General features: G+C 40.8%; 1 long non-coding RNA gene across 4 annotated transcripts in view; it reads right to left on the bottom strand.

The window, feature by feature from the left end:
* LOC125694205 (uncharacterized) overlaps positions 1-15169 on the bottom strand; it is a 41104-nt gene extending 25935 nt beyond the window's left edge. For 2 of the 4 annotated variants that reach the window (XR_007377455.1, XR_007377454.1), the window contains exons 1-2: positions 15037-15169; positions 14008-14155 (exon numbers count right to left, since the gene is read on the bottom strand). This is a non-coding gene — a long non-coding RNA (uncharacterized LOC125694205). The remainder of the gene's footprint in view (positions 1-14007; positions 14156-15036) is intronic. The other 2 variants (XR_007377453.1, XR_007377452.1) reach the window with 1 other exon arrangement.
* Between the last annotated feature and the right edge of the window lie 1273 nt (positions 15170-16442).

Here is a 16442-nt window from a genome sequence, read left to right as displayed (position 1 = left end):
CCACATTTCTATGCTACCTTCACACAAGAAATCTCGCGCTACAGACCTTTAGTGACCTGTAGCAATATGCTGAATCAGATGAAGTTTAAGAAACAGATTCGGATAAGGGCTTTCATGAATCTCCCAGCTAATCAATTTCTGCCAGGATTTTCTATTACTTACAAGGCATTTTCCATACATGAATATTAGAGTTTACAACAAAAACATTGTTGGAAAACACTTGGATAATGGTTTTAATGAGAGCATAAACAAAGCCTATAATACGGTAATTAAAGAACAAGAGATGAAAGCAATGCTGGAAATCTGACCTCGCTTAACATATTACCAAAGCCACTCTTACTGGCACAGAGTCACAGGTTGAGTTGATTCTGTTTTCGTGTGAATGCCAGTCTGATATGGAGAACAGAATCTTCTGTGGTTGTGCCAATTTAGAGAAAACTGTTTTAAACAGAATTAAAAGATTCCCAAGTACAAGAACTGAGCACACAGCATTTAATACTGAAGTTTAAATCTAATTGGACAAAAATATTTTTAAGGCATGTTCATTATAGAACTTTCATTTCCTGCTTTTCTTAATTGGAATTAGAAAAGATATACTATCAGGATACAGATAAATTTCAAGATATTCTCAGGAAGGAGAAAAATGAAAATGCTGTTATCTGATGGCAAACTTGGGGTACTTTCCAGGCTGACTTGGATTTCTCAGAAGAGAAGACCTGCTGAAAAAAAGCCTGATTTATTCAAAGCATGTGCCACGAAGCTTCTGTTCAGCCTCATCTTCCAAGGTAAGTGCTAAGATCTGACATGACACCCTGGTGTAGAACTAAACCAGAGATATGGGCACATTGGCCCCAGTCTAAGAAATTATACATAGCCACGTAGTCAAGTGTTAATATTTGTGATTAAAAATTATGCTAAAATTATTTCCTAAACAAAGATAAATTAATGCAGCATTATCAGTGGGCAATAAAATGATGGCTCATGTTATGAATTTATACTATTTCACCTTCTATATTATTTTTATCATTACATCCTGTATGATACACTGAAATTTTACAGCACTTCACCAGTCTCTATAAATTGAAATACTCTCGCAAATTGTACTGAAATAGCTTTAAGTATTCTTAATATAGTGCAGTACTGGTAATACCTAACAATAGGTGATAGCTGGAATGCTTTTCTAAACATGTTAGAATTGGTTTAGCATTGGATGTTCTAGTCTGATAAGAGACTCCTGCACTAAGGCAATCAACTGAAATTAGAAGCTGGCATGTAAATTACTGTACAAGAAATTGCATTCGCTCCCAACTTCCCTTTTATTATGCATTTGCAGACTCTCTCTGTATAAACAGATTGCAGTGAAAAAATTCTACCAGGAGATGATGAGCAGCAGGAATTGTGTTTTAAAAAATTAATTCTAGGTATTTTTAAGTCTGAAAGATTTGATACTTGAGAATATTGGCAAACAGAACTCATTTTGATCTTCTATTTCACAACACATCCAGCTGGTATGACTAACTTGTTGAACGTATCCTTCACAATGAATGCAACCTGTGAGCCTCAGCTGGGGCACCAAATTTGTTCTGCTATTTCTTTTTTTTAGTAAGATACCCACAACTTCACATTTGGGATAACACAATAAATGGTGTGGCAAGAAACAAGAGGCTGGAGGTTGTTTCTCTTTTAATTAGAAGCAGTTTGGGACTGCTGATTCCAAACAACAAAAATAGTATATGTGAATTCTGAGACAGTTTCCTCAGACTTTCTGCATGTGCCACATGCAGTACTAGAAAGCAAATGCCAACACCACCTTGAAAAGATTTATGTTGCTGCTTATTGTTTTTATCCTTCTTTGAAACTTAGTTTGATTCCAATTTTCTGTACCACTGTACGAGGTACACAGGTTGCTAAGGGCATCTGTAGCAAGATAGTTTCTTTTTTTTTTAATTCTACTGTTTTTTATGATATCTAAATATTATAATATCTAAATAAAGTGGGTATCTACTATATCCACCATACTAATTGTTTTGAATTATACTATTTATTCAAAATCTAAAATATATTTTAATCACCAAATTGAACCTCTTATCCCTTGTTCTCTTTTTCAGAACAGATGCATAGCACACTTACTCCACATGCTGACGGGTTTTTGGCTGCTTGTAAATCCTGAAAATATTGATCAGTTAAAAATATTCGGATGCTTGCATCCCTTGATTCTGCTTACCACAGCCTTTCTTTCTGGTCAGTGAGCAGAGCACCAGCAATTTTGTTATAATGATAAATGACCCTCATAGACAGGTCACTCTTTTTTACCTAAAGCCACAATTTGCTCCTTCCTTTAGGTCACAACCTGATTTTTCAGGGTGACAGATTTATTACTTTCTTTGTGCGCTAAAAAACAAATCACCAACAATTGCTCAAAATACCGTCCTGTCACAATAACTTTGAGCACCTCCCAGCCAGAATGATGCAACACAAGAGGGTTTTTTCCTGTTTTTAAAGCAGCACAACCACTTGTACATTTAGTCTTGCTGTTGTAAAGATCCATTTGGTCCATCTCATCATACACAGCATGTCCAGGCTCCCCAAAGAATAAGGTATTTAATATCTTACTAAAAGCACCATTAAGCCTCTCACAATAAGAGGTGTTACTTTTAAAGTCCAAAAGAGGTCCAAAAGAGCAACTGCAGGCTGACCTGTGGTTCTGAAGACTTGCATTTTGAGTGGAGGTAGTAAAACCAAAGTCTGCTTTATGAACACTTCTAGTTCATCCCCATATCTGAAGCATTAGAGCAACTGGACATTTTTACAAGGAAAAGTTGCCATTTCAACTTTCACACTTGTCTCCAAGATGACTTTTCCCCAACAACTCTGGTCAATAAAATGGTCTCAGGATGCTGGTCCCAAGCAATATCACAAACTAGGACTTATTTTGGACCTGAGTGAAAGCCAGATCAGCAGTCCCTGAGATCTTGGTCCAGCTACAGTTCCCCTAATAGGACACATGTTGTGAATAGGGTAAGGGAAGAGTACTCAAGCATTTAGTTTTTGCCCCTATTTTCTTGGATCATAAATACCTCTTGGTAAACACTAGTAATGACCATGCATTGGTTTAGTAGCTAGCAGATCAACCAAAGCCAACCAACAGGACAGGAGAGGCAGGCACACTTCTCTGCATTATCTGAAGCAGCTTGTAATGATGCGGGTCCTTGAATTCTGAACCTCTTCATTAATCTGCTACTGATAACAGTTTAGCTATTTCTCAGAGGTTTGCAACATCTGACCACAGAAGATTCACCATCTACCTTCCGCACCCCTTTAATGTTCTGCTGTTAATAACAAGTGCTTTGTGAAGAAAAGCACTTACTAAGACATTCAAATATCAACAATTATCAAGTTCAAATCATTCCAAAATACCTTAATTGACACTGCTGAGTACTAGGAGGCTGCAACAGCACTCAGAACTGTAGAGTGTGTTGGAAGCCAACTTAAATATCACCTAGTTCCAGTCCCCTGCTGTGGGCTGCCCAGGGCTCCACCCAACCCTGACTTGAACACCTCCACAAAAGGGGCAGCCACAGCCTTTCTGGGCAACCTGTTCCAGCATCTCATGGCACTCCATTAAAAATTTCCACTTAACATCTGATCAAAATCTTCGCTCTTTTAGTTTAAAACCATTTCCTTTTTTTTCTATCACCAACAGACTGTACAAAGTTCCCCTCCTGATTACAAGCTCCCTTCAAGTACTGGAAGGCCACAATGAGGTCTCCCCAGTATCTTCTCCAGACAGAACAAGCCCAGTTCCCTCAATCTTTCTTAACAGGAGATGTGCTCCAGCTCTCAGATCTTCATGGCTCTCCTCTGGATCCAATCCAAGAACTCCACATCCTTCTTGTGCAGGGGGCCCAAGACTTGGATGCAGCACTGCAGATGTGGTCTCACAAAGGCCGAGCAGAGGGGGACAATCGGCTCCCTTGTACTCCCAGCCACCTCTTGGTACAAACCAGAATACTCTTGACCTTCCATGCTGCAAGCACATACTTCTGGCTCACATCCAGCTTTTCATCAACTATGATCCTCAAGTCCTTCTCCACAGGGCTGTTCTCCATGACTTCTCCCAGTCTGGAGCCATTTGGGATTGCCCTATGCAACACATTGTGCTTAGACTTGTTGAACCTTATTAGATACTCATGAGCCCTTCTCAGACTTGTCCAGGTCTCTCCAGATGTCACCCATTCTGTCATATCAACTGCACCACTCAGATCAACATCCTCAAGCTTGCTGAAGGTGCACTCAATGCCCACCATGTCATTGATAAAGATGTTAAAAAGCACCACTGCCAAGGCTGACACCTCTCTATGTCCAGCCTCCACCTGGGCATAGAGCAACTGATAACAACCCACTGGCTGCAACCACCTAACCAGTTCGCTATCCAACAAGGCCAGCCTTGACACCCTTTATTATTCCCCAAGCCACCCATCTCTGTATCCACTTCCATACATGCCCCTCTTTTCCTGCAGATCCTTCTTCAGTCACAACAGTTTCCTACCTCCTCTGCTTCATTTCTTATGCTGGGGGGGATGAAGGGCTCATGCTCTTAGAAAGGCATTCTTATAGTGCCGCCAACCCTGCTCACTGCACTTCTTCACCCTTAAGGACAGCTTCCCAGGGGATCTCATTCAGTAATTCCTTAAAAAGACAGAACTTCATTCTGTTGAAGTTCAGGGTCCTGATTGTGCTACAATCATACTCCTTGAAATCGCAAACTCAACCAGGGCATAGTTACTACAGCCCAGACTACTTCCAATCTTAACTTCTTTAATTCCTCTGCACTGATGAGCACCAGGTCTAGTAAAGCTCTTTCTCTGGCCAGTTTGTCTAATATTTGGACCAGAAAGTTATTCTCAAAACACTCCAGGAGACTCCTAGTTTGTTTGCAGCTTGCTGTGTTACTTTCCCAGTAGACATCTAGGTGATTTAAATCCCTCATCAGGATATGAGAGCCCACAAGCACAAAGCTTCTTGTAATTGAAGCAACAAGGCCTCCTCCACAGGCTCCCCTTGATCAGGCAGCCTCTAGTAGGCCCTGACCACCAGATGCCCTTTGTTGGTCTGAGCTAGCCTTGTACCCCCCCCCCCCCCCCCCCCAAAATACTTCTAATTGAATACAAGGCATTTTCCCAAATAAAGACAGTCTGCAGAGAGTACAACACATTACAGTCTAAACTCTTGAAAAAGGTCCACCCAAACTTCATTTTGTACAACTCCAAATCCTAGTTAGTTCACTATCATTTCAAGCAACATACTTTCCATTGAGCTATTGTAATTATTGTCCTTATACTATGTGATTGTAATGTGCCATTAAATACACATACTATAAACATGCATTTCTGGTTAACACAGTTCAGAACAGAACAGTTTTTGATAACCTGTGTACACTACTACAGAGTTCATAAGGTAGAAGGTGCAAGAAACATACAAAACTATTTTACTTAGAAACTATAGCATTCTCTGACATAACTGACAAAAATGAACACCAAATGAACACCATCATCAAAACACGTAGAAGGAGACTGCAGGAGCAAGTGATAAGTAAAGAAGAGTGAGCACTGAGAAGCTCAGAGAAAGTAATCAGGAGAGGCTACAAAAACACCTCTCAATCTAAGAGACCTTCTGTGTCAATTTTAAAAGTACAGATATACTGAGCTGCATGAAGTCCTGATTTTCAGTGAATCCTTGACATTATGCCTGTCTTTTGGATACTTTTGAACACGTGTTCCTATACTATTTTTATTACCTGTTTTACACATGCATGTAGAGGTTGCCAAGTTGTATAAAGATCAGTACTGCACATTCAATCACTGAGCTACTTAAAAATGTAGCTGTTTGCAAACATGATCTCTTGCCATACCACAACAGACTTCCACACTCTTCATCTTTACCTTGCACATAGTTTGCAATAACTACAAGCACCATAAAAAGCTGCTATCAAGGAATTTAGATTAACCTCCCAGATGCAGTTCTGTACATACATACAGTTGTCTCCTGCTGGCAACTCTCCATTACAGAAGAGCCACATAATGAACTCAAGTTGTTTCCACTTCTCCCTGATGGTTCTAATGAGTTTGTCTTCTCTGCGATATTTTCAATAAGAGAAATCAGTCCTAAGATATGCAGGACTTCCACTGACTTCCGCAGCAGGTCAGCATATATAACAAAAGAATGAGCTCAGGACACCAATGTTCAGAAACATCTATCCATCTAGCTAGCTGCACACGCCATACATACACTCTTTACACGAGAACAGTAATGTTCAGCAGCCTAACAAAGGCTACTTATCTTCACTGATATATAATGAAGACTAAGATGTCTTCTGTGTTGCTGAAAGAAATTACTACCTTCTCAAACCCATCCCCTGAAAGAAAAGAAAATAAAGTTGGCGATCATTAGCCAGTTTTATTCTATTTACTGAGATAAGGTTTATAGCTCTGATATGAGAAAATTCTCTCATGACAGCTCACACTAACCTTTTAGCACAGAAAGTATCAAGATACTGAGACATGATATCTCATCATGACTGCTGCCGTACAGAGGAGGACTTAACGCAGGATAGACTGAAAGGGTCAAAAGTAACCACCAAATTAGGCTCTGTTGTGTCAATTTGTTGTCCCTGGTCTAATAATACACCTCTTGGCAAGCTCTAACAGGGCACCGAGTTAGCATGCTGCTTTAACTTAACCTCTTGCCCATATTTACTTAGGTAACAAGATTTTTTGTTTTTCACATATGACAAGTGGCAAGAAGGGGGCTGAAATAGTCACTTCAGAGCTTTCCTTTTCTCCCTATCAGGCTAACACAGACATCTGAACAAGTGACTTCAGGTGGGACTCTTGCATGCTTGCTAGTCTAGAGTGACAAAAAGACCCTGATGACTTGCAGGCTGGTCTGAGCCCACAGTGTTGCAGGGAGATGTTCACCAGAGCTGCAAACAGACAGTTCAAAAGCTCAGCTGCCAGGCCCTCTCATGATTTTAAGCCGGAACATGCCATTAGGCTCAGAGCAAAATAAAAACCATACAGTTGTACCAATACAATGGGAAGTGCTACATTTCCTTGCACAGGTGCCAGCCAGCACAGCTGCTAGAACAAAAGTTCAGATTCCAAATGAAATCACCATACTGTGCCCTCAATCTGAACATAGCTGCTTCGCTAGCTGAAGGGACAGACTAAGACAAGGAAAGAGGAGAAGCCATGAGGCCTGGTCTGCTCCCATAGCTGCTCAGGACTGAAAAGAAACCAGCTACTAGTCCAGATTAACCTTAGGCAATGAGGTGTATGGACACACTTTTTAAGGGAGTTCTCTCAGCTAAACTTGCTTCTTTAGAGTTTCAGGAATTAAATGTAAGCTGAAAATTTTGTCTGTAGGAATCACCTACAAAGAAATTAAACTGGTAAAAGCCTGTGTAAGTGTAAATGCTTTTAGAATTACTGCCATCTAAAGAAAAAAGTGCAGAAACCTAGATGCAAGAACAGCTCTATTGGCAGAGCTACATTTCTGTTTGGTCCCCATTAGCCTCCCCTAATGCTTTTGTTTTTTCCTGGTGAGTCTAATTGAGCTCGCTTCCTAGTCAGAGCAGTTTGTGCCTTTCTCTGGAATCCAGGACACAGAAGGAAGTCACTGCTTTTGGGCTTCTCTCACCAACTTTGCTCACACATCACTACAATGTTGACAATCCTGCCCTGCACTTCCCTTCCTATGACAGAGCTTTTTGTGGTTTATTTAAGTGTTTACAATCCTCAAACCACAGCCCAAAGAGCACTGCTAAGTTAACAACTCCTGAGATCTGGATGACAAGGCTTTGTCTCAGTCTGCCTGTTCCAACCAAATATCTTAGTGGTAAAACTAAGGTCTGGTCACCCCGGTTTATTCACAGTAATAAGGACTACCTGCACTTTTTGCTGCATTTCGTGTAAAACAAGAAACTCCGTGCCTCAGCAGCAGCCTTTGCAGGAGGCTCTCAGAACAAAAACTGAGTCCCTCACTTGCCTGTGCACAAATTTAATGCTTAATTCAGAGCTGTAATAACAAACCTGAACAGCTCCAACACAGACCATGAACCACTGACATTTTCACTTATCAAGCACCACTTTTGGCTAAAGCACATCTTCCTGGCACTGTCAGTTACAGGCCCCAGGAGGACACACACTGTCCAGTTACACAAGATACCCACGTACATCCCATACAGACAGAGTGGTGAAATCCCAGCCAGAAGAGATAACCAAATAAAAACAGTAGCAGATTTAGATGCCTGCATGCATAAGATGTGGCAGCTTTATCAGAGAAGACAAAGCTTTTGCCAAGGCATAACCCAGAGTACAACAGCTTAGAAAAAAAAGTTCTGCATAGCGACTCTGTAAGGACCTCAAAAACCACTGATGTTGGTGAACTCAGCAGCACACAACTGTTTGCTCATGAAAAAACAAATCATACCAGATATTGAACCATCCCACATTCACCATTGGCTTTATGCACACATAGGGTCAGTTACCACAGATCAGTAATCACAGCTGCTTATTCTTAAGATATCGTATGCATCAGAAATGCGATTTGACTTTTAACAGACCTAGAATTCAAATAATGCGCACAGAACAGGTTCCTGAAACGCAGCTCAACTACATCAAGCTAAATCAGACTGCTTTTCCAGTGCCTGAAGAACCAACCCCTGACACTGGCTCCTTTCACTTGGGCTCTGCAACTTTCACCTTTTCCAAGCAACTAAGAGCCAGCCTCCCTCTCCCAGCTGGCAGCAGCAGACGACACACTCCCCCTTCTGCATATCCCTCTCTCACTACACAGTACATGTATACATAGATAATAGGAGATCACCTCACAGGCATAACCAAAGAATAAACCACAATATTTATTAGCGAAGAAAAATATCTAAGGTCCTGCTTTTCCATACACTGACTGACATGTTCAGACTCAGTGATGTTAGGTTTTTATCTCAGGTCTTCCAACTCCTTCCCATTCTCTACTCAGATCCACAAGCACTGAAAAAGCTTCACACCGGTTAGCCCTCTTCTTAATTTTTACTTCCTTAAATCTTCAGTTCTCATCTCTTGACAAAATCCATTCAAACAGGGTTCTCAAGTTAATGGTTAAACTTGTTGTTTGTAGTACCATTAATATAGGTCAAGCAGCACAATAGTTACAACTGCTGAGAGGGAAGGTACATAAAGACACAGTAAGCAGTTCAGGACCTTATTACAACACGTCTATCAAACGCAGGAGTACAAACAATGTGCCTGATTCATCAGAAAGATAACTTCTGCTGACAGTACACAGTGTTCCCTGGAGTCTCTTGCACATGGCTCAAAAATTAAAATTGGAAATGTAAACTACAGACACATTCTTACAAATACATTTCAGCACAGCGAGCAGTTCTATGCAAAGCAGCAGATACAGGCAGTGGGATGAATTCGGCTCTCATTTGCATCACTGAGCACCAAAAAAACTCGGTAGCAGCTATGACTTTATTCTGCATTTTCTCTCACATAACCAAGGGAAGAATTTGTCCCACAGGCCCAAGGACACACATTTTTTCACTGCAGGATGCACATGCATAATGCCTAGAAGAGGGATTACCTTATGCCTTATTCAAGAAAATTCAAAAAGACCTCTGTGCCTCAAAAAGTTAGTATTTCAGGAACAGACAGTAAGTATTTTTTCAAAGCTAATGGCACCCTAAAGCTTCACAACATGGATCATTTCTGCTCAGTGCCAGTCATTCACTGCCTGCAAGTTCAAATACATCATGTTCCAGTTTGGCTCCTGAGCTCATTAGCCAAGGTTCCCAAGCTCAAGTGAATTCCCAAATATGCTACTGAAGCCAAAGCTGAAAGAAGTCAGGCCTTAGGACTGCAAGAGCCTACTGCATGTGCCACAGTCACCCTTCTCTTTCCAATTACTTGCATCATGATGGCACACAGAAGCATGAAAAAAGTCTGCAATGTGAAGCACGTCTCTCTCCAATCCCCAACATGACAGTGCTGCCTTTTGTGACCAAGCATTTTGAAAGCACAAATTGCATTTCAGATCGTTTGTCCTTCAAATTAAAATAGCTCTAATAGACTGAGGCAAATGAAATATAAGTAGAAAGCTTCTTATGCATATGACCCACCAACTGTAATTCCAGGATGATCAGTTCAGCTGCCGTGAATCTAGGCTGAAGGGATGAAATTAAGCAGAATATTTTTCCACACATAGCAAAACACAGAATTTACACCACAAAACAGAACACACTGCAAATTATAGCATGTATAAGAACTGGGGTTTTACAACTAGTAAAAGCTGAAGACTGTTTTCATCTGTCTCACTTATAATTTGTACTTCTCTATTATTTGTTATCTCTTATTTCACTGTGGTTTATGAACCTTGGACTAGATCTTCAGCAAGCAGGAATCAGCTCAATACTGACTTTAAAAAAAGCTCTCTTCAATTACAGTACCTGAAGTGATTAACTGACATTGCATGAGTCTTATAGACAGATGGGACATGTAATGACACCAGCTGACAGTGCCCTCTGGTATGAATTTTCTCAGATTAGTAGCATTCTGCAAAATCATAACTTGAAACACTGGTTGAAGCTCTCCTAAAGCATTCTAACCACCTTAAGCACAGACAAGCCTGTATCGCTTTGTGCATTTTACACATTGCTATGTATGCCACATTTCTGGTACCTTCCAATATAATAAATCACATCACACAATTAAAACACTTCTGAGACTGCAGATACAGTCCAGTGCACATTACTTACAGTACATAACAGTTCAATAGGCTACTGTCTTCTCATTGTGTCTATATTGGAAAGGCAGCCCATCAAGACAGCTTGGATATGACTGTTCATGTTAAGACAAACACTGGCATGATAAAGGAATTTTTACACATCATATGGATATTTTTTCCTATTCTGTATTACAGATCTGTTCTAATGCTTTGTATGTTGCATTTTCCTTACCAGGATGAAACATACTGCACTTAAGCACAGATGTACAGGAAATCCCACTACAGTATAGTTCCTCCCTGTGAACAAGCTACATGTTTTTCTGCAGAGACTGCTTATATTAGCACTAACAGCATTGCCTCACACTACTGTTTTTCTGGAACGTTAATAAAGATTTCATTTAATTCAGAGAAGGAGAAAGAACAAAGAAATTGAGAACTGTCCACAGCACGTGGAGTAGGAAACATAGGAGGAGTCCACAGAACATGATGTAATTGCCTGCAAAAACACACATGCCTCCTGCCTTCCTCCCAGAATGGATAATTCATGGTATGTACAGGCAGTTGGAGCAAGGCAGCTTCCTTAGGTACTCACAGGATCTCTGCCCTGTCATTCAGGAAGCATGAGCCAAGTGGCTCTCTACTGATGTTCACACTGCTAAGATAAGAAGCAAAAGGCTTTGCCTCCTCACCACCACCTCTGTTTCACCCTAAGATACTATCTGCAGAACTCAGCTAATGACAATTCAACCCATTTAAAATGAGGAAGTAACCAGGCACTTAAATCCAGCAGAAACTTACCTAACCAAACTAGCTCTATCAGCCCCTTTTTAAGAATGGCATTCAATTCTAAAAGTTTGTCTTAAAATTCAGTGGATTCCTCTTCTGTTATTAAGGCTGTCCTGTTTAAATACCACCAGGGCAGATGAAACAAAAGCTGTGACTCTTCGATAAGCATTAAGTCAGTACAATTCAGCATTCAGACATACTTGCATTTCATCTGCCAGAACAAAAACAATTCACCTTGTTTAGTCTGAAATGTCAATAGAAATAACATTTGCCAATAATGCTGCTGTAACTTAACATCATACCTTTGTAAAATATTGAAAAAATGCTTTGAAGACCTTTATGCCAGGATAAAAACACTAATATGTCACATGAAACCTAGCTCCTTGCTTGCAAGTCTGCGCACCCAGTTATGAAGCCGGTGGATGATTCTGGAAACATCTCTCATCGTGAAGGAACGTAGATATTAGTGGAGCTCAATCTGAAAGCAAGCTCACACTACACCTACTTGCTATTCTTCCTATCATCTCTAAGTTATGCAGTTCTTTCAAGACATACTTTAAATGTGGTGAGCATTTCACAAAACTGCGAGTAGCAAACTCTCCTTCGCAGCTCTTCAGGAGCTTGGTGGGACAACAGGGCCTACAGGTAGCTTCAAACTGAGAAGCCAACTCAGAGCTCTGCAGTGCACACAGAAGTCTCATTTCACAGAGGTTTCATTTCAACATCAACATATATTTCCTAGTCATCTCAGCTCGAAGGTGGCTTGGCAGAATCACAGACAGAACTGAGAAAACTGCAGGAAGCTTCAATTTTGAGCAGGATGACCATACTGAAGTGGGATCACAACTACTTCTAGAGTAATCAAGGTCTTATCAGCAGTTACCTCTCATGAATGACATATTAACCTGGCTGCCTGATCTAAAGCTTTTCTCAACCATCTTCTGCAATAGAATAAGGATTAGATTCTTATGGGATTTGAAGCTATTATAAAGTCCCAGAAACAGAGCTTTTTCATTGTTTTTGCTGTAAGAAACAGAATATGGTTTCTGTAAGTGGCAGCCACTGAGTTTGTAGTTTCATGAATTGTTCTGCTCAGGGAAATCTCCCTACAAAGCAGCCTTTCCAAGCTCAGCTGCCTTCACAGCAAAGCGGAAATGGGTCCCAATAGCCCTCAGCATCAGAGGAACATGGTAACTGAAGGAACCTTGCGGGTTGCAACCTTCCAGCACAACAAAAGTATGCGGATCCAACTCCAACTGCGGCAAAAAACACCATCCAGGAAGACAGGACACTGCGAGCTCTAAGGTTAAAAGCAATCCTTAGTCTTCTAAAGGCAATGCAAAAAATGCAGTTTAGGTTACTAGTGCTGCCCGCTGTGTTACCACTGTACATGTAGATTATTTACCAAATCTCATTTTTCTAGAAAAGCAGCAATTTCAGCTACAGAAGCAGCGCTGTTACTCCAAGCAGTACTAAAGACTAACTTGAGAAAAAGCTGAACTTCCTCAACAACTGCATTTCAGAAGGTGCTCAGTGTGGGGGCCAAGGTAAGAGAGAACTTGGGAAGCAGCAGCAAGAGAAATTCTGTCCACAGCAGAAGACAGCAGCAGACCAGACAAAAAGAGAGAAATGGTATCTAAAGTCAAAAGGGAGAGGGGGGAATAAGATCAGATAGTAACAGAACAAAGAAGCAAGATGTAAATGTCAGTGTTCGATGTAACAAAATGTGCTTTTACTCATATTGTGGAAACATTTTGAGCTTGATTTCATTTGGATTCTGCTAGTTTCTTAAGCTATAGGAGAAGTGACACAGAGAGGCCTAACTTTATGCCAAAATCCTACTGTCTGTGCAAAATTACTTTTTAAACTTCAAAATGAAGACTCCCCTCCTGCCATTCCCAGGGTTTTATACAACCACAATGTCAGTGACTACACTAAAGCAGCTCACTCTGGGATAAGTTAGGACTCTGGTTAATTGTCTTCAATAAAAATGACAAAGCTGGTTTCCATCTCCACCAGCCCAAGTCAGTCCCTCTCTACGTTCACCTGAACACTGATCTTTGAGTCAGAAAGAACTTCCACCCCATTCCATCCCTCTTCTGTCATTCACTGTTTGTCATTTGTCTCAGTGTGCTTTGGGTAAATAATTGATCTAATGCATTTATTTATTTTAAGCTTAACAGACATTTGTTTCAAGACTGAAATTCATTGTAAAATTGTCTATTTCACAGATGGTGAAGTTGTGATACCTTAACGACAGAATTTTATACAGCTTCTTGACACATAGGAGAGGGATACGGGAAAGAAAAGATGATGCTTCTTCTGCTGCAAAATAGCACCACATACACTGGCAAACCCCACCTCACTAACTGATCACAACTTTCCACACCGTTAATATGAAGTGAAAAAAATCAATTGTTATTGTTCAGTCATTACCTCCCATGAACTGATGTACAAGTGTCCAACATGGCAGTGAGTTAATGGTAACCCAAAGCAGTTGCTAGTCAGCAGAAACAGGCTTCAGCCACACCTTGTACGTGCCCCAGCTCTCTCCAGCCTCTCATCAGGAGAAGTCCTCTGCCTGCTGCAGGTGCAAGTTAAGTAATGAGAAGGGCACCTGCCATATTGCAATCACCTGCTGCAAGTTCTTCACAAGCAAGGTCATGTGAAAGTCAGTCAGATTCTGCACAGATACCACAGAAGAAACAGAGCATGTTCTTTTTAACTGCCATTCATTGTAGCCTCTGTGAGCAAAATTGCTTCTCCCATAATGAAATAAAAAACCAAAATTACACATCAAAACACAAAATCCTGTGATACCATGTAATTGCTACCTGAGAAAGATCCATGTTCCAATCAAAGAGCCTTTATATTTCAAGAGAAAGGCACACACAAGTCCCACCAAATCCATGTGCTTCGTTACAGAACATTAGAGCTCACTCCATGAAGGAATAAAGAGAACTTCTTTGAAAAAAGTGTAGAGAGAAGAGCAGAATGTGGAAAAATGAGCACGATTACTGCTGGCTTTACTCACAAGGGAAATCTCAGTAAACTAAACAAAGAGTAGTTCTCTGCTGCAGAGAAGTAAAATTAATCTTGCAAAATGAAGACCAGTAACACCAATACAAGAACACTGACAAAAAAATCCAGACATTCAGAAAATGTATGTTTACCTAACATACAGGACTTGCTTCACTGACTTCAGCACAGCCCTTAACTCAGGACTTTGCTCTGAGTATTTTTTGTTTTCTAAACCAGATCTTGTGGGCTTTGAAGAAAAGAAACAGTAGAGTAGACATTCCTTGAGTAGAGTTAAGTCTTTCAACTGGTGAGTCTTAAATGAACTGAAAGCAGTAACTTCTTGGCACAAAGACTGTGAGAGAGCAGCAAAGGCCAACTGTACCTTAAAAGGAAACAAACTAGCAGCCAACAGCAAACGTAACACAAAATGGGTAGGAACCTTACCAAGAGCATGGTCCCACAGCACAGGAGCTGGTTGAGCAGAGCAGCAGCGAGTCACCAACAGTCATCAGGAAGACTACAAGAGATATACAGTCAAACCAGAAAACTCAAAGAACAATGCACGATCAGACCCACATTTAGCACAGCTCAAAGAAACAGCTGAGGCTCCACCCAAGAGTTTATATGGCCCCACAGCCATGTGGGTAGGTGCACAGGTGAGGCTAGTCATGACTCAGGGGAACCCAGGTGAAGTCATTAAGGCCTGCTGGTGTCTGATGAAAGCTTCTTTTTAAATTATTCTTCCACTACTACTCTACTAAATTTTTTTCCCTGCATTTATCTATTTGTTTTATGGGGCTTTCTAGAGCTCACCGTTAGGTATCTACCTCAGTTGTGCACACCATTGTCTGCACCACAGAAAAACGCTTCAGCCTAGTGGGAGGATAGGCAGTGGTGAACAGAAGAAAGCACAGTGGTGTTAGCAAGAGATTGATGGGAATTTACAGCTATTAAGGGAGAGGGCTGAAGTACCCCCGAAGCCTCAGTTTGAGATGCAGGACTTGGTCTGAGCACTATGCAAAGAGGAGGGCAGAACAGCTCCACGCACATCACAGCAGATGTGCCAGTGGTCTGACCTAAGGCTGTTCTCTGCCAGCTGGGGCTCCTCAGAAATCCCACAGGTTCCTGCTCTCCCCAGAAATACAGACACCCCAATTCCAGAGTCATCCAAGCATTTAAAATGAAATGAGGATAAGGTCTGACAAACTCTGGGCACACAGTATAAATAGATATAAAAATATTAATTAATATGTTATACTAATCTATTATTCATGTGGCTGCACTGGGGAGATGTGCTCTTGAAGGAATTAAGCATTTCTCAGATCTTAAGTCTATTTGTTCTGTTTTTTAAGAACTGCGATATTTATCGAAAGTGGTGCCTACATGATTCAGAAGACAATGAAAAAGCTGTGTTTCTTCACTGCTACACGTGCTTGTGAAATACATCTGCTGGACAGAATAGATACAGTGTTTTACCATGAAGCTTACATCTGAAGAAGTTGCGGGTGTCCAGATTTCATCATATGCCTCCAGAAAACAACTACCTTAAATTTTAAATTGTCAAGATAAAGACTAGTGCACTGTTTAATTATTACTGCCATAAACCAGAGCAATATTTACCTGCCTATAACAGAGCTTAGGAAAATCCACTTATCTCTCTTGCCAGGTGCCACATTTCTCACAGTTATTAATAAAATGATCAGAAATCATTATTTCTGAATGGCCTTTGCCCCACTTTTCTCTGCTGTCCAGTACGCTTCCCAACAAAAGCTGGCTTTGAAATTGGGACAAATTTTGCACTTGTTTGTTGGGAAGACAGAAAGAAGCAAAAGCTCTCATCTGCACCGGAC

This window comes from Lagopus muta, chromosome 5, assembly GCF_023343835.1.
Source record: "Lagopus muta isolate bLagMut1 chromosome 5, bLagMut1 primary, whole genome shotgun sequence".
Taxonomy (NCBI): Eukaryota; Metazoa; Chordata; class Aves; order Galliformes; family Phasianidae; genus Lagopus; species Lagopus muta.
The sequence above is the reverse complement of the archived record's forward strand: the minus strand, read 5'-3'. Positions and strand labels throughout refer to the sequence as shown.